Source organism: Paramormyrops kingsleyae, chromosome 6 (assembly GCF_048594095.1).
Source record: "Paramormyrops kingsleyae isolate MSU_618 chromosome 6, PKINGS_0.4, whole genome shotgun sequence".
Classification (NCBI taxonomy): domain Eukaryota; kingdom Metazoa; phylum Chordata; class Actinopteri; order Osteoglossiformes; family Mormyridae; genus Paramormyrops; species Paramormyrops kingsleyae.
Genome location: NC_132802.1, coordinates 30028132 through 30045201, shown reverse-complemented (window position 1 = coordinate 30045201; position 17070 = coordinate 30028132). Strand labels below are relative to the sequence as shown.

Genomic DNA, 17070 nt, shown 5'->3' with positions numbered 1-17070 from the left:
TCCAAATGCCATAGGCTGCAATTAAACCCATACTTTTACTAGTATTTTAAGATAGGCTTTTCTGGCTTGTTGCCTTCGGGATTTTGATTATAAATTACGTGCCACAAGACCCCTAAAGCAATTTCCCAGTCCTGCTGACTATAATATTTTTTTTCTTGGCAAGACTGCACCATCCCTAAAAAAAATTAAACTACAGCTCATCGAACACTCCTGGTCTGTCTGTATTGTGGTTTGCTTATCGTTTTATTAATGAGATATGTAACCATTTTGGGTGCTGTATCCGATAGATTTTAGAGCGTGTGTAAACAGCAGCAGGGATAACGGGACGCATACTGAACGCTTCTCCGTTTCTCTCGTCCGGAAAATATCAGTCAAACGCCGTCTAATTCTCTCCGGTAACATTTTAGCAGCCGAGTTTTGCCGTTTTTCACAAGGCACATCGTGATGTGTCTGATCACTTCACTCCAAAACCTTGGTGAAACACTACGGATATAAGAAGACTGTATTTTGTGTTTTGCAGTTCATTTTCTGAACTTGATTGATCTTTCCGTCCTGCCAGACGCGGGAGACTTGGGTCAACATAATGTAATTACGTCCTAGTGAGTGATGAGTATGTCATGCACGCAATTCAGCGCAGAGAACCCAAATCTTCGCGGCAGGCTGGCTACGTGATCTCCCGATTATTATAAGGACACCAAGCCTTATAATGAAATAATCATTTTTATCCCAGAACTAATGCCATTGTTTGGGGGTGGATTTTTTTTTCGTTTTTCGTTTTATATCGTTCCCGTCTAGTTTAAGTATAATTTTAAATATCTGAAATTACGGTGAGATAAACCAGTCGTAACGTGTCAATTTAATTAAAAACTGTATTTAATTTAAATGCATTTATTTACTGGAGTATGGCACGCACACGTCAGACTGGATCCTATTTATTATTAAGAAGCAGACAAATATTGCAGAACCACAGCCACCCCAAGCTCCTACTGTAACGGCACTTTAGACGCGTTTTAACGATAATGGTAATATACTTGAATATACTTGAATGATTAGTAAAAAGCAATTTATATCCACAGACAAAGTTTACCCATGAAGCAGCCGTAGCGGAGATTGCCAATTGTACAGAGGCTACTTCCTTATACAATCAATCCACCTACAATGTATTTTTCGACGCAAGTGGCACCACAGGGTTTGCAAAAAAATACAAAACAAAACAAAACAAAAAAACGTTTCCAAGAGTTCCAAGAGACATATGTAAAGAGTAAGGGGTTTAGTGCATGGATAATGTTTTAAATTAAGTCCGTTCTTACCTGCTATGCTGTAGAGTATAAAATCAGTAGAGTACGAATCCTGATATATCTGTAAATCTCCGGTTGTTGTCCACAATAAAATGTCTTGACTATAACAAATAATCCTGATGTCACCGTGTCACCAGAGTAAGATGGGGAGGGGGCCAGAAAGAGGACACACAGGCAGCAGCGAGCGTGGGACTACCCTGTCGGGATCCAATTACAACAGACAAACGAGGGGCTGAATAAAAACAATGCACTCTGGGTAAGACCATCTGCCAAACTAACTGACATACCCATGTAGGGCTTCACTCCTCCGTCTTCATTTATTTCTTGCACATAAAAAATTAAAAATCCGTCGCCGGGTTTTACCTCGCTTTATGCGAATTACTGTATCCCGATGACAACACATCAGCTCATTGGAATCTACCTTGTACACTAATACTAAGATTTTAACCCATACACAATCGTAGACTGGAAGTTTTTTTTTTTTTTTATCAACTGAAGAATTGTTCGCCTGAATAACAACCAGTACCAGTACACATGTAGGCTATGTTATGCGACTAAACATATCGCTGACGGCTGTCCAGGTCGGACTCTGACCAAGTCTGAACTCTCCCAGCGGTTGACTTCCCAATATTTGTGATGTATCGCCACCCACTGGATATTTCGGGAAATTTGTCTCCTTGAAAATATTTTTTGGACTAATTAAAATGATGAAAATGTTTAATACGGAAGAATCTATTATTTATTACTATATAATTTAGGAACCATAAAATAAAATATGACGTGGACCACTGAAACAGTTTTCATGATGCTGAGGATTATGCTCTCGATTTTTGACACTTCTTAATACAAGGACTTATACAGTATTATAGAGAAAAGCGAATCTTTTACGCACTTAGTAATCACGTGTTCGCATGATAGACTCATGGCAAACCTATTGTAGAGATGGAGCAATTTTTGGTTCAACCTACAACATCTACCCATCTTCTAATGTTTCATCCTGGTCTTGGGCTTGGGGCCTATGCCAGGTGGGATCGGGCACACCCTAGATGAGATGCCAGCCCACTGCAGGACCATATTCACATTCTCAGTGGGCAGTTTTTAGAGATAATAGTTGCCCTAATTGCACAGCATTGCACTGTTTTAAACATGCTCACAGACCAGAGGCAGTATTCCAATGCACAAACCTGGAGATTTGACCCACGACATACAGTCAAATTAGTTCCCAGAAAAGCATTGTTATATGCTCGTTCTAATATTTTGATGCAACATGATAAGGCTACATGTCAATTGGGTATTTTTAAGTAGACTGGTAGCAGACCACCTTCAGCTGGAAGAATACAAGAAATAAATGACACACAAATAAGGCATATACTCGATATGCGTGTCTATTTGGCTGATGAACAGAACTTGATTTTATCAACAATCTCTTGAAAAGTTAATTAATTTAATTAATTAATTAATTAATTTATCAACAATCTCTTGAAAAGTTAATTAAGTTAATTAAATATTAAATAAATGGGTTTAATTAGCCAAAGAGTGAAATGTGTAGCCCTTTTGACACTCACATGAGCAAGATTAGTGTTATAGAGTTAATCATTATAGAGTTGATAGCACATTTAGATGCATTATTGTTTTAAACTACATAAGAACATAAGAAATTTACAAACAAGAGGAGGCCATTCGATCCATCAAGCTCGTTTGGGGAGAACTTAACTAATAGCTCTGAGTTGTTAAAATCAGCTCTGATTTAAGGGAACCCAGGGTTTTAGCTTGTGCTACACTAGCAGGAAGATTATCTCATACTTTAATTACACGCTGTGTAAAGAAGTGTTTTCTCAAATTCAATTTAAAATGTTCTCCTGCTAATTTCTACCTACGGCCATGAGTTCTAGTATTTAAACTAAAACTCAATGGTCGTGTTATTATTTAGTTGAACATTGAAGGCAGCATTAATTCTGAAAGCTAGTAGGCTGCTCCTTTTCTGATTCTGGCTTGCGTAATGTTTTGAAGCCTGGCAGTATTTCTTTATTCACCACGTTGTTCATGGACTAGGTGGTACCTGTGGCACAAGGACAGAGAAGGCTTGTTTGTCTGTAAAACGAAACAAGTCTAAACAGAGAAGCCACAACATGAACAGAAACACATCCATGCCTCATCCATTTTCTGCTACAAGTCCATCATTCACACATAATAAAAGGACAACCAGGTTTGAATATACTGTACATTCAAGCAATACCACGGAGACTGAAGGCTATGTTTGATTAGGTCTGCCAGGTATATGTCACTAATTTTTGTTTTCCAGACATATGAACATTAATCATTTTAATTTAAACAGAAAGGCAAAGAGAGACCACACATTTTGTGTAAATTAAAAATTCATCAGGCAATTACAAATATCATGGTTCTCAGACCTCAAGCTTAATAAATCATAAAGTCCACTCTTATGTTCGTCAAATAGGCTACAGAATCTGTGATGGATGAATAGGATGAATTTGATAAAAATCATTTTGTAAAATATGTAGCTGTACAAGTATGCATTAGATCCTAATTGATTGCATTGAATATTGTTGTGTAAGTGCACAAAATTATATAAATATGGAAAACTATGTATATATACACAACAGACAAGTAATTTCTACTTTAGTGTGCTTTGTTTAGCAATCACTCCATCTGACGTGTGCTGTGTCTTTGCTGGCTTTCACCATCACACTAGGAGCTCCTCTGCACGACAGACCAAGCCGGACCGAGGGGCCAGCAGTGGCACTGCAGATGCTCTGGGAGGCAGCAGGAGTCAGCCCAGCTGCTGGCTGCCTCCGGCCGGCCGGCCGGCCCTTCTGTGGGGTCTGGGCCTGGCTATCAGGTACCTTCCTGTAGTCCTGGCAGCTGTGGACTCTGTGTCCTTTTCAAGGACTGGATTAGTCTGGAGTCTAAGTGTGGTGCAACAGCACAGTGGTGGGGGGTGAGCACCTTTCCTACAAAGGGTAGTGTCCTCAAAAACCGAAAGAGGTCCAGCAGCACTCAGAAAAGCAGTTCACATAGACTAACAAGTGTTATTATTTCACACTTTTGAGTTTAGCCAATATTTACATTTTTATAATGTTTTTTTTCTAGCTTGCTAGTTTGGATCAGGGTGTTCACTTATGTGGGAAAGTGTAGTAGTGATAAGTGACTGTCACAAAGTGCACAAAGTCCTACTTCTGTGCTATTGTGCTAATTTTCTGGGGTTGTACTTAGATTCACATTAACATTTATTCTTTTGGCAGATGACTTTCACCAAAGCCACTTACAAGTGGGGCATAACAAGCACTGGCTGAAGTGCTACTGAATCTGTGTGCAGTGACAGTAAAGATTCTCTTCTTATCCTACATTATCTGCCACATGTGTTTAAGTGCAGAAAGATGCATGAGCTAGACTTAGAAGAATTAGCCAAAAGTAGCCCACCCAAAGCTTACTTTGACAAAGGTTATATTTGCAGTTAGAATACTAAAGGTAGCAGATTCCTAACATGAAACATATTTAATTTTGGACAGTTGATCCTAGGTCTTACTAGAAAGTTGTATTGATAATTAATTGGCTCGGTGGGCTAAGCCTGTGTGCCTGTAATCAGAAGGTCACCAGTTCAAACCCAGCCTCAGCACCTCTGTGGCTCCTTGAGCAAAGGCCCTTAACCCCCAGCTTCCTGGGCGCTGCCATGGGTGGCTGCCCTTTGTGCACAACTTACTCTACAAAGAGCAAGTTGAGGGAGGCGTAAAGACAATTTCCCCTTGGGGATCAATAATTATTCTTATATCATTCAACCCACTACTTCAAGAGGAAAAATCACTTATAAATAGTTCCGTGCGAATCCTTCCTTTAGGAGATGCTCTGGCTAAGTGAGCAGCACCTTTACTCCTTCTGGGATCCCACCATCCTGGGTGCTCAGCTCCTGTGCTCTAGGGACAGCTCCAGGCTCCTGTCCTGTATGGTGTAGGTGGCGGGAAGATGGATTAGGATGTCATAATGGCCACACCGAAGACAGACTGAAACCTGAGACGTAATGCAAAGGGAATGAAGGATCAGAACATCCTTTATGTCTCAAAAAGGTCCTTATATGGTTTATATAGTATAACTATATTACAGTATGTATTCTATGTACCTGATAGTGGCAGCAGTGTTACTTTTCTCCCATGTCCAGTCAGTTCATATTTTCCCTTTGTTTGTAGTCATGGAGACATGGATAGATTCTTTTCATCATGCTCTGTGGCTCTAACAGCGGCAATGAAGCGGCAATGATGGGCCATATCTGCGAGATCACGACCAAGTGAAAAGTTTAGCACGATCACTTAACCTTACAAGTGATATGTACAGCCTTGGGCTGAGAAAATGTAATCCTGATAGTTCTCACTATTGTAAAAGCACAGTTGGTAGAGCTTTCTATGTGACATGCCTACTATGGATTTATTATTATCAAGAATAGATTAAATACCGATCCTAAGTAGCAAAGAACATTTCCAGCATACCAGAATCGCTTGCTTGCCTACTGAATATTTTCCAAGTCTACAACAGAGGCATAATACATTGACACTGACATGCCAATGAAAATAAATAAAATGTGAAGCAGATTTGAAATGTGTGAGTTTCTCTTGGGCTTTTGATGCTCCAAAACAAACTCCATGAATCGACTTCTCTCGATTATGCTCTGCAGATCATGTGATCGCCTAGCGCTGCAGCAGTACCGCTGGTATTTATGTGAGCTCTGCAAAGCCACTTTCTCCATCTCAGGTCGCTGTTACAGTATATGCAGCACCCTTTCCTGCGGCAAAAGAAGCACACTGTTCTAGTGTCATGCTTCGTTTACACTTAATTATGGGTTCATCATGCACAGAACAGCCACCTGAAGGTGCTTGTCATCTTTTGTCATCTTTTATCTTTTGACCTTCCCGAAATGTGGAACCTTTCCGCTTTACCTTGCTGGAAAAAAAAGGTTGCAGCTAGAAGCTGGCCATAAGACCATAAGATTTTATGAAGTGAACTGCAATTAATATCACTTTATCATACTAACAGTGTATTTCATGAAGATAAAACTTCATAGAATAGCATACTTGATAGTAAACACACAATAATAATCTTATGCATAAAATAAAAAGCTTCAAGTTTACAGACCTTTCAAAATGTAAAAAATACATTATTTTTTGCCTCTAAGTACGTTTATTTGATTGATACTTATAATAATTGCACTATATGTCTTGCACTATAACCAAAACGGTAACGTACACTGGTTTTTGCTGCTATACTGCGGTTAATATATTTTATGTTAGTTCCACTTATATTCTATTTCCTATTTATGTTCAATGTAGACTTTATATTGTTACGTTTAAGTTTTTTCTGGTATTAACACACTCTGCTAGGCCGATGGTGAGTCAAGGCAACTTAATTTCATTTATGATGTGCACTAACAGTGTATGTTCTGAATGACAATAAAGCGGCTCTTCTAGGGTGCAGCGTGTGGCTCAGTGGGCTAAGCCCGTGTACCTGTAATCACAAGGTCGCCGGTTCAAACCCAGCCTCAACACATCTGTGGGTCCTTGAGCAAGGCCCATAACCCCCAGCTCTCTGGGTGCCCCAACAGGTGGCTGCCCTTCACAGACAACATTCCCATGGGAATCAATAAAGTATCAATTACTATTCTATTCTATACTTAAAATTACAGTGATGCAGTTAGCACGGTTGCCACAGTATCTGGGGCCCAGTATCTGTGGAGTTTGCATGTTCTCCCCACAGTCCGAAAGACATGCTGAGGTTAAATGGCATTACTGAACTTCCCGTACTGTAGGTGTATGTGGCTGCCTGACTGGTGTGTGAGTATACCCTGGGGTGGTTCCCTGTCTTATGCCCGTAGCCTCTGGGACAGGCTCCACATCCCTGAATAGGACAAGCGGTTACAGAAAATGGACTGATAATTAATGTTATGTGGAAAACCACGCACAGTAGAATCATATTTTATGTTATACATACATCCAAAGGCCATAATGAATATATTAAATCACAATATATGTATAAATTCATGACAGTTTTCATATTTAAATCAGTTAATGCCAACTAACTATGAAATATGTCTTGTTTTTACTTTGCCATAGTCTACATTGACAAAAAAATAGGACAAAAGTGCTTGAATAATTTCTTTTATTTTAATTTTTAATTTGTTTTTGGTGGTTTGGAATAAAATATCGGCTAGAAAAAGTAGTTGTAGGTTTTTAAAAGCAGCCGGAGAGGAATTTAATTAGCAACCAAAAGCCTCCTTTTCACGCCTCCCTGCTGTGGCACCAGATTATTCCTGCTCTTTTGTTGCCGTGCTTTTATTCTTCTGATGTTCTGCTAGCAAGTGACCACCACATGTAATAGTTCAGATAGCAATTTTTCTCCATTATTTTCATTTTAAACTTTAAGTATTTATAGAGATGTGTTTAATTTAATTTTCCTGCTTTCCTTCTACATCTTTGGTTTCAGTACCAATCCAAGACTTGCCATCTGCAGAAGATCTCAAATGGGCTGTAATGAGGGAGGGTGGTGAACCTCATCTGCAGCACAGGAAGACTGAGCAAATGGTGGGTGACTTCTGGCAGACAAAGTCTTCTCAGTCACCATCCAAGTTGAAGATGTGGTGTAAGCCTTCAGGAACCTAGGAGGTACACTTGGATGACAATGAGGGGTGGGGCTTCAAACCTGGACACCCTCTGCTTCAGTGTTTACCAGCCAGTGCGTTTTTGCTCCCTCCCAGCTCCCTGCCAGACTGTCCACATTGCCAAACTTGCTCCTTCCTACCACTGTTTGTAAAACTGCTCTAGGCTCAACCAGTTGGCCATTATGTTTTGTCTGTATGTAGTATTTGTTTCATTGTAACACAGACACATAATGGTTATTTCTCATATGTTTGCACATCTGTACATTTAATTTATTCACATCTGTAAATTTATTTTTACCTTTAATTATACTCATTTATTCTGCCCCTTTTCCTATTTCTGTTCCTGTTTTTGCTGCTGTGCTGCTGTAACATCCTAATTTCCCCCTGGGGATCAATAAAGTTCCATCTAATCTCTCTGTCTCTCATCTCTAATTTAAAAACGTGTCTCTGTACCACACAAACATGTAAATGAGTTGTGAGTTTGTTTTACTGATGCTACAACAAAACACCAGTGTTGAATTATGTTCAACATCTGGTGTTCCTGGGGGTTTCCAAAATCCAAAGTAAATCCAAATCCAGAACAGAAATCAGAAAGCGGTTGGGTTGACATTGAAGAGTGCAAGTGCCCTTTGCTTCTGGCAATACCATGATATGTCAGAAAATGTTCAGTGTTTGGCTACATGAGCTGCAGTTGTGGTCTTTCTCTGCTTTATATTGCCTTTGACAGCATGTTTCCTGTGGTATTGGTGTCTATTTGTTGCATAAGGGGCCTCATTTTGAAGGCTGGTGACTGAGTGGTTTGAAAAATCACTGATGTGTCCAATTACAGAAACAAAAAAAAGATGGCAAGAAGATGAATGAGCTTAGAAAGGTGTGCTGGGTGTGTAACGGTGCAACCTTCAGAGAAAACCACAAGGGCTAGTGTGTGAGAGGAGAGGGAGGGAGAGGGAAGGATCTGAGCTTTTGGTGAGAATAAAACGGTGAGATTTGCTTTAGCCAGAGAAAGACATGAAGGATTGGAAAACAAGAAAAAAGGTGTTACTGAATTATGAGCAGAATCCCCAGAGGACCTTCTGAGAAGTACAGCTGATGCATTGCCCATATGCCGGTGTCCACAAGAAACTGTCTAGAAATTCAGTCTCTGACCATCCATGGCACCTTTTTTGAACCCATATCTGCAAATGTCAAACACTTTCATATACATACATACATTATTTATATATGTGTATGTGTGTGTTTGTTTGATGTTTGTTTTTGTAATTATTACATTGTGGGGATCAGATATCCCCAAAATGTGATAAAAATCTGCAGGAAATGCCTTTAGTCCTTTTGTTGCTTTGGCAGGCCCTAACCTTTCTGTGACCCTCCGAGCACACCGAAAAAATGTCCCCACAATGATGATCTTAATATTTATAAAAATATGTATTTGCGACCAAATAACTAAAACTGTCAAAAGTCTTGTATTTTGTTTGTTTACTTATGGTTAAGGTTATGGCTGGGTAGGGGTTAAGGTTCTCATAGCTTGGATTAGGGTTCTGCCCATAGAAATGAATGGAGAGTCCCCACAGCTTACTATGTTTCCTGATTTTCTCTGTCTCTTCAATGAGAATCCCACAGCTGGGACTGGGATTGAAATGCCGGGTCTCTGCCCTGCGCTCATCTCACAGTCTTCACTGAGAATCCCACAGCTGGGACTGGGATTGAAATGCCGGGTCTCTGCCCTGCGCTCCTCTCACAGTCTTCACTGAGAATCCCACAGCTGGGACTGGGATTGAAATGCCGGGTCTCTGCCCTGCGCTCATCTCACAGTCTTCACTGAGAATCCCACAGCTGGGACTGGGATTGAAATGCCGGGTCTCTGCCCTGCGCTCATCTCACAGTCTTCACTGAGAATCCCACAGCTGGGACTGGGATTGAAATGCCGGGTCTCTGCCCTGCGCTCCTCTCACAGTCTTCACTGAGAATCCCACAGCTGGGACTGGGATTGAAATGCCGGGTCTCTGCCCTGCGCTCATCTCACAGTCTTCACTGAGAATCCCACAGCTGGGACTGGGATTGAAATGCCGGGTCTCTGCCCTGCGCTCATCTCACAGTCTTCACTGAGAATCCCACAGCTGGGACTGGGATTGAAATGCCGGGTCTCTGCCCTGTGCTCATCTCACAGTCTTCACTGAGAACCACAGCTGGGACTGGGATTGAAATGCCGGGTCTCTGCCCTGTGCTCATCTCACAGTCTTCACTGAGAACCACAGCTGGGACTGGGATTGAAATGCCGGGTCTCTGCCCTGTGCTCATCTCACAGTCTTCACCGAGAATCCCACAGCTGGGACTGGGATTGAAATGCCGGGTCTCTGTTCTGCGCTCATCTCACAGTCTTCACTGAGAATCCCACAGCTGGGACTGGGATTGAAATGCCGGGTCTCTGCCCTGCGCTCATCTCACAGTCTTCAATGAGAATCCCACAGCTGGGACTGGGATTGAAATGCCGGGTCTCTGCCCTGCGCTCATCTCACAGTCTTCACTGAGAATCCCACAGCTGGGACTGGGATTGAAATGCCGGGTCTCTGCCCTGCGCTCATCTCACAGTCTTCACCGAGAATCCCACAGCTGGGACAGCCTCTCCTCTACCCCTTATTTTCCCCACATGTGATTTAGGATGTAACTTCAGCCTCATTTGCTCCAGTTACTGTCATGTTATTGCCACCATTATTCTGTCTGTATAGCAGCCAGCAGTCACTACTGCCGTGTTCAGAAATTGGAACACCATACAGTAATACCACAGTATAGATATTTTTTGCATAACACAGTTTGATGAAGGAGCAGAGCAGATCGACTTCTCTCATGTGACTTTTGGTTTTAGTCCTGCTGCTGACCCTCATTGACTAGATATGAACAATTGTTTTGCTGCATCACAGCATAAACAGTGAGGCCCATAACCTGTTATTCTTTGCATTAATAATCATGTTTATGTCTGATAAAAAGCTAAAATATATGGTGCCAAACCCTTTATTCTGTATGGTGTTAATGCAATGATCACTTAGTAAATAAATTACTCATTTTGAAGCAAACTGCATGTAAACACATCTGTCTTCTAAGATCCCTGTCAGCTTTGCACAGCAGGATGATGTTGTTGTTTAATAGCTGCAGCTGCAGGTTAATGAGATTATTGATGGACAATAAATGTTTGAAAGTTGCCTCAAATATTCAGCCAGATTCAGGTTATTTACCTGCGTGTTATTCAAACCTTTTGCTCCTAACAAGCTACACAGCTCTTGTTGAAAAGCAGACTGAGACTTTGCCTTGTACTTGACTGCAGTGACTTTACTCTGTACTGAATTTTCATAGGATCTGACTCTTTGTCTTTTGGCCAAAAGGTTTGTCTCATTAGACCTTTTTTCCCAAATGTAGTGTTTTCAGTTTTACAAACTCCAGGATGGGGAAACATTCTTCCATGTTACATGAACTTAACATGAACTTATTTTGTGTTGTCAACAGAATCGGGTTTTTATTTTCTTCACGGATTAGCAAAAAAATATATATATATACACTCACCTAAAGGATTATTAGGAGCACCTTTTCAATTTCTCATTAATGCAATTATCTAATCAACCAATCACATGGCAGTTGCTTCAATGCATTTAGGGGTGTGGTCCTGGTCAAGACAATCTCCTGAACTCCAAACTGAATGTCAGAATGGGAAAGAAAGGTGATTTAAGCAATTTTGAGCGTGGCATGGTTGTTGGTGCCAGACGGGCCGGTCTGAGTATTTCACAATCTGCTCAGTTACTGGGATTTTCACGCACAACCATTTCTAGGGTTTACAAAGAATGGTGTGGAAAGGGAAAAACATCCAGTATGCGGCAGTCCTGTGGGCGAAAATGCCTTGTTGATGCTAGAGGTCAGAGGAGAATGGGCCGGCTGATTCAAGCTGATAGAAGAGCAACTTTGACTGAAATAACCACTCGTTACAACCGAGGTATGCAGCAAAGCATTTGTGAAGCCACAACACGCACAACCTTGAGGCGGATGGGCTACAACAGCAGAAGACCCCACCGGGTACCACTCATCTCCACTACAAATAGGAAAAAGAGGCTACAATTTGCACGAGCTCACCAAAATTGGACAGTTGAATACTGGAAAAATGTTGCCTGGTCTGATGAGTCTCGATTTCTGTTGAGACATTCAAATGGTAGAGTCAGAATTTGGCGTAAACAGAATGAGAACATGGATCCATCATGCCTTGTTACCTCTGTGTAGGCTGGTGGTGGTGGTGTAATGGTGTGGGGGATGTTTTCTTGGCACACTTTAGGCCCCTTAGTGCCAATTGGGCATCGTTTAAATGCCACGGCCTACCTGAGCATTGTTTATGACCATGTCCATCCCTTTATGACCACCATGTACCCATCCTCTGATGGCTACTTCCAGCAGGATAATGCACCATGTCACAAAGCTCGAATCATTTCAAATTGGTTTCTTGAACATGACAATGAGTTCACTGTACTACAATGGCCCTCACAGTCACCAGATCTCAATCCAATAGAGCATCTTTGGGATGTGGTGGAACGGGAGCTTCGTGCCCTGGATGTGCATCCCACAAATCTCCATCAACTGCAAGATGCTATCCTATCAATATGGGCCAACATTTCTAAAGAATGCTTTCAGCACCTTGTTGAATCAATGCCACGTAGAATTAAGGCAGTTCTGAAGGCGAAAGGGGGTCAAACACCATATTAGTATGGTGTTCCTAATAATCCTTTAGGGGAGTGTATATTGATTTTAGCTGTGTGGCAGAATTTTTAACCTGTTGTCTCTTTGACAAACTGTTCATCTTCTGAGTACAACTTAAAAAATTTTGTGGCAGACTTACTCAGAGGTTTTTTAAACGTTTAATACTCCCTTTCAGAGAGTTAAACAGCTTATTACAAGATTGAAGCTTTAAGAGACTTTAAGAGACTTCAAGGACTGATACTTTTGTAATGAAATTGTAAGATTCACAATTGCTTACAGTTGCTAATGTAATTGTGTGGCTAATCCAGATTTCGGAATCCGGTGGAGAATACATACACAATAATAGATATTATTATTTATGTACTATAATGTATTCTCCTTTTTACATGGGGAATTTTATAGATCCACATTTCAATCATGTTATTTTGATTTGAGTTGTATTGATATTCTTGCATATGCCTTTCATAGAAAAAAAAAAAACCCACAAAACCTTGTAAGAGCTCAGCTTACTTTGTCCACTGCCTTTACTTTCATGCTAATTGCTCAACCGTGACTCAACACACACCAACAAGAGAAGCATATTTTTCTGTGAATCCACTGCCACTATAGAATACTTTATTATGACGAGGCGATGTGTGGCTCTGGAGGTTAGGACTCTGTGGGTCTGAATAGAAGGTCACTGCTTCAAATCATCCGGCCGTTCCAGTAATACCACCATTGGACCCCTGAGTAAGGCATTTAAATCCAGTTGGTCCAGGGATACTTCCTCACAATGCTTTGAATATACGCATCTGCTAAACAATTGCAAAATAAAATTATGCCTCCCTTCCTTTCAGTCATTTTTAGTATTTAAAATGTTTTCACAGATGGTTGAAGGTCAGTTTTGGAGCGACACTAACCCAAGCATCAGTTCATGGACTAGTATGAGTTACATACACAATTCTAACGAGGAGTACAATGAGCCTAATCAAACAAGGTGGACAAGCTTGGACATGATGTTGCCAAGACAACTGAACTATGATGCCTGAATAAAAGATAATAAAAGATAAAGGAAATAAAAGATAAAAGGAGTTTATCACATAAACTGCTACATAGTTGAGGGACCAGTTTAGACAATGCAAAAAATCAAGGCCTTTATTCAGGGACTCTCACTGAAAGTCTGACATAGTGTGTATTTCATTAACTTTGTATTGCTTGAAATGTTTTGATATCATTTGAAATATATGTATGTATTATATCAAATAGCATGAAGTGTATTTATGGATACAGTGGCAGTGTAATACTTCTATTGCATTTTCATGTTGATTTGATGGCTATGTTTTGACAAGGTGTGTCTCAAACCCTGAAGACCATATTGTATATCCTCTAGTTCTAGTGCAGTGTTCTTTTTAATGTTTTTTACATTAGAGATCAAGATCATGTAGAACGGAAAAAAATCTGAGAATTCAAAGATGGAGACTTACCAAGACCAATAAAGGTTCAATTTTTTTTAAATGATCTTCAAGAATTTTGAAACACCTTGATTTATTTACAGACATTCCCCCCTTTTCATTGACATGAAAGTCAATAAAATCATGTCAGGTGGGTTTTTACTAATGTGCAGCTGCCCATAAAATATCCAGTGCCTTAGTGCGCTTTCCTGACGTTTGACGAAATGCGGAGCCCAATTAGCAGATCCAGCTCTTTGTTTCCTCTCTGAATTACATGCCATGTACATGCATTAGCACTGGATTGTCTCTGGAGTTCTGAACTTTTGAATGCATTCAGGCGGAATCGGCAGCCTTGGCTTTGAATGCACAATTAGGGGTGCCTGCTTTTTTCACGTGAATTCAGACCCTCTACATTGACCTATTTGCAACACAGACATTGGGGCCTCCTGACTGGTAGAGTAATGGAAAAGCTCTCGGTAATCACTGGCTTCACTAGCTTCTAATTAGTTTCCATCTTTTCCTTATCATTTTGTTATTAATTGAACCTCATATAAACTATTGGTTGGCACACGTTGCTGGTCATAGTCTGGAGAATCGACTAATTGGTTTTCAAAAAACACATGTAATGACATATAATGATGATAGCTGTGGCCTAGAATATCAGTCATCACTATGATAGTCATTTTCATGATTTTCTATTGTACTGTTATTAATTCAATTCCGAATTTCCAGCCCTACACACAGAACGTTAAAGGTTGTCAACCTAAGCAAATGGTCTCTATAATTCCATCTTTTTCTAAAAGGCTTTCTTCAGCAATGTAAGCTTCATTTTCATCTTTAAAATTCAAGTAAAACATTAAAACATTTTCCAAAAAATATATATTTATCAAAGTAATGTAATTATGTTCCTTATCATAACGTTTTTAAGGAACGTGACTGTCACCATATCTGCCTGATAATTTTTTTTTCTTTCTAAAACATAGCAGCCCAAAAATTTTCAATCAAGATGTTTTTTTTTTTAGTAAAGCATGAGGATATTATGAATTTTTTCATTTAAACTACTTGCAACACGCGCATCATGCTGGGTGATGCTTTTTTTAAATTTACATATTTACTGAAGTGTTTCATGCCCAAAGGGACACATTCTGAGGGACATTTCTTACTTCTGCATATATAAATCCTTGGCTGTGCATAGCAATGCATGATGGGTAATTGTTAACTAAGAAAACTGGCAGCAGCAGTGAGCCTGCAGAGCCTGGGTACCCTTCAGGGTTGCTACCCCCCCACGGGGCAGGGGGGTGACACTGGTGGAAAAGGCATACTAAAGTCCCCTGTCTCCTTGTCCTAACTTAACACAATACCTCTTGAGATAGGGATGGTTTAATAAATACACCTCACCTCAGATTTCACTCACAGACTCATCCAGCACTTCCCAGTCAAGGTGAAACAAACCTTGTTGTGAAATTTGATGAGTAAACAGACACATTTATTTAAGAGTACACTGTAATGGCAGCGGTGCTGTGAAGGGGGGAAGCTACAGTAGGATGATACCAAGGGCCCCTGAGTGACAGGGGCCCTAAAATATTTGGAACGTAATTGGACTGTTTTGGGTTGGGGTCCCAATGTGATAACATTTCATGGCTCCCAAAATCTCAAGTGGCACCCCTAATTAACAGTATGTCCAATAATCACATTTTATTTAGTAAAAATTGTCCAACATTTTCAGTATCTAACATATACTTTACAATAATACACAAATTCAGGCAAAGTACATGACAAAAACATTAGAAAAAAACTGTTTCCTTTATTTTTTATTTTCAATAACAAGCCTTCTGTTGCCTGGTCTTTCATTTGCAGTGATGATTTCATTTTGGATATCTGAGCATCTAAGAAATGTGCTAATAATCAACACAAAACTGAATTCTTGCATTAATGTGTTTTTCAGTGATTAGGACATCACAATTAAATTTCACCTAAAGTTTTAATTCCCAAGAATTTGCACTCATTATGAAGAACAGAACCTTTAGAATGGTTTTGTACCACAGGTCTTGAGGTGGGGAGCTAATCTTTCACATCTGTGGGTTAAAAATTAAAGAAGCACCTACATGGTTTGGGTGAGAGAGAAACTGAGATTTAAAAAGGTTCAAACAGAAAATGAGCTCTAATCTAAAGGTTTCCAGTAGCTCAGTGCCACTCTTGCACCATTTAATGATGTAATAACTTGCATATGCACCTGTATGTGTATTCCTGTGTAATTCATGATAATCAGTATACAAAGACTTTCAGTTATACACATATACTGCCATTTTTTACTTGTTCCAAACTCCAACATACTATTTAAAATCCCCATGCAAAGATAAAAGTTCATTTATGCTTCCAAAAGGGTGGGCCTACAACTTTTATTGACATTAGTTATGTGCACACAACAATTTACCACAGCAATTTCCATGCACATGCAGTTAACATGGTCTGTCCATTGTCTGCTGTGTGGATCATTACCAGGTTACAAAGACGTATCCATACACTTAGCTGTGGATGAAGTGCAGCGTGGAACTTGGGAACTACAACTTAGGCTGTGTGCTTTGTATGTGTATAAATATAATAAAAATAAAGAAAATCAAATCATATAATACATAAACCATTGCTTATATTTTAATCTTTCTGAATGGATGAATAGCTGATTACTCATCTATACATGCTTGTCTCGTCGTCTTGCTAACTGTTGAGATATTGTTAAATTGTTAAAATTTCAAAGTGAATATATTTTGATTACAGGTGCTATTAGAGGCTTGAAAGACAACCCAGCTACTTATCATTTTATTAACGGATCTTATCGTAGCTCAAAGCCACTCGAGTTGTGCGGCTGTCTTTTGTTGGTTTCTTGGAATCTTTTAAGTTTTTGGATTATTGCAAGTTTCTTTTACAAAGTTGTCTTAATGCTGTAAGACACATT

General features: G+C 39.9%; 1 protein-coding gene and 1 long non-coding RNA gene across 3 annotated transcripts in view; one reads left to right on the top strand and one right to left on the bottom strand.

The window, feature by feature from the left end:
- LOC111844748 (poly(rC)-binding protein 4-like) overlaps positions 1 to 1449 on the bottom strand; it is a 39976-nt gene extending 38527 nt beyond the window's left edge. The window contains exon 1 of one of the 2 annotated variants that reach the window (XM_072713010.1): positions 1311 to 1449. The gene's annotated coding sequence lies outside the window, so the exon portion shown is untranslated. The remainder of the gene's footprint in view (positions 1 to 1310) is intronic. The other variant, XM_072713011.1, reaches the window with a different exon arrangement.
- LOC111844749 (uncharacterized) lies at positions 1218 to 8373 on the top strand. The gene is made up of 4 exons (XR_002838459.2): positions 1218 to 1261; positions 1436 to 1554; positions 4012 to 4158; positions 7785 to 8373. It is a non-coding gene; the product is annotated as an uncharacterized lncRNA (long non-coding RNA).
- Positions 8374 to 17070: the final 8697 nt, after the last annotated feature.